Source organism: Arachis hypogaea, chromosome 8 (genome assembly GCF_003086295.3).
Source record: "Arachis hypogaea cultivar Tifrunner chromosome 8, arahy.Tifrunner.gnm2.J5K5, whole genome shotgun sequence".
Classification (NCBI taxonomy): Eukaryota; Viridiplantae; Streptophyta; class Magnoliopsida; order Fabales; family Fabaceae; genus Arachis; species Arachis hypogaea.
In genome coordinates this window covers 47,384,253-47,386,707 of record NC_092043.1, presented here as the reverse complement: position 1 = coordinate 47,386,707, position 2,455 = coordinate 47,384,253, and positions in this window count along the sequence as shown.

The window sequence follows — 2,455 nt, the reverse complement described above, 5'->3', positions numbered from 1 at the left end:
CTTTAAGCTTGTATCTGATTTTTCTTTTTCTCTGTACTCTTTGATTAGAGAGTGTTGTGAGGTGTAGTTAGATATTTGCTTTGAGAGAGTGTGGGTGTACTGGAGTGCCGGTGAGAGAAAGAAGTCTATGTGTTGTAACAATTTTCACATAGTGATATTCTCTGGTTGTCATTTGACAACGGCCGTGGTTTTTTCTCCGGTAATTGGAGTTTCCACGTTAAATTCTTGTGTTGTGATTGTGTCTATTTTATTTCTCTGTCAAAGGTGTTTTCTCAAGGGGGAATGGTGTCTTATTCCCAACAAGTGGTATCAGAGCCAGGTTCGGTGGGATTTATTCTTAGTATGCTCTGTGGTTGCAGCCTAGTCTGACCTTCCACATCAGAAAAGAATTTTGTCCTGTGGCTTGAGGTTGATCTTTGGTTGCTGTTGTTGTTGCTGGAAGGCAGTGTGACTCTGTGAGAGTGCAGTTTGGAAAAGGTTCTGGCTAAGGAAAGACTTGGTATTTAAGTGTGTCCATTGTGACCCACCTCTCTTTCCTGGGGACTCTTCCTAGTGCACGGTCTACAGTTGAGTTATATTATTCCAGTATACGGTTGCAACAATGTCAGGATATTCAAGTGCTGTGAAGCTTGAAATAGAGAAATTTGATGGAAGAATCAATTTTGGCTTGTGGCAAATACAAGTCAAGGATGTGTTGATACAATCAGGTTTGCACAAGGCGTTGAAGGAGAAGATCTCTGGTTGCTCTCTCTATGAGAGAAGATGATGTTCTCTAGAAGACAAGAAGTATCCTCATGGTATTACCGCACTGCCATGGATAAGGATGAGTTGTGGCAATTGGGTCCACAATTGCACACGGGCATTGGTTGGCGTTGAGATGCAAGGTGTGTGGCGGAGTTAGGTCGATGGCTGAAGAACTTCCAGGAAAAGCCAATTTGGAAGTTGCACCATGAATTTTCAGCAAGGTTTCGATCTGTACCAAGGCGAAATGCTTGGAGTGGTCTAATTCCAAGTGAATATACTTTCATGGTGGAGTATGATAGTTCTCTGAACTATGATTGTCGGTATAGACAACGACAGCAAAGAATTGTCGGTGTTGACAATGGAAGCTGAAGATGTGTGACTATTTCAATCAAGGTGGAGATTGTTAGGATTTGGTTGAATTAGTCCCACATTGCTTAGGATAGCAAATGGAGTGGGTGGCCTAGGCTATAAATATGAGGCTAAGTTCTCCATTTGTTTTTGCACCAGTCGGAAACACTTTAAGCTTGTATCTGATTTTTCTTTTCCTCTGTACTCTTTGATTAGAGAGTGTTGTGAGGTGTAGTTAGATATTTGCTTTGAGAGAGTGTGGGTGTACTGGAGTGCCGGTGAGAGAAAGAAGTCTATGTGTTGTAACAATTTTCACATAGTGATATTCTCTGGTTGTCATTTGACAACGGCCGTGGTTTTTTCTCCGGTAATTGGAGTTTCCATGTTAAATTCTTGTGTTGTGATTGTGTATTTTATTTCTCTGTCAAAGGTATTTTCTCAAGGGGGAATGGTGTCTTATTCCCAACACTTAATTGGATAAAATGTCCTTGAATAATCATTATAATTGTATATATAAATTATTAATAATTTTGTTTAATTGATTCAAAAAATAATAATAACAATATAAAATGTATATTTATTATTAATGTACTAGCTTTATTTATTTTTAATATTTTATAATACAATAGAAAATATTTATTTTAAAATTTTTATATATTTTTTATTAATGATAAAATATTCAAAATAAATAAAATTTATTATATTAATAATAAATATATATTTTATCTATTATTATTTAAATTAACCAAATAATTATTACTAATTTATATATAATTATAATAATTATTGAAGGATATTTTAGTTAAATAGACTAAAAATATATTATTTTAATTTTATAAGAAAAAAGTTATATTTTATAAATAAATGAGAGAAAAGTATTCTATTTAGACGTTTGACATTTTTTAGTAAAATAGTCACTTATAGGTCATTTAGTAAAATACAATCACATTAAAAGATTTAAAAGACATCAAACATAACCAAAACAAATTATTATGGTATGTTGATTTTCAACCTTGTATTGTATGGCAGAACCTCCCTAATAAATAGGTTACCATCTTAGAGTTTTGATTTTGATCGAGATTGAAATTTTTTTCAAATAAAAAAATAAAAAAGGTGTGTTAGACTAAAGTCCAAACAACTTATCCATTTAAATAAATCAACGGCTAAGATAATGACAAATCAGCAGAGACAAAATCCAGCAAGAAAAACCACCACAACGATTCATGGGACCCTTCTTCAGTTTCTATCTTGATCTTCTGCCAACACCATCAAAGAATCTAACATCAACATTGGAGCTCAAAATATTATCCACGAGAGATGGTACTCTGAAAGCAATCGTGACAAGAAATTCCAATCGATGTTT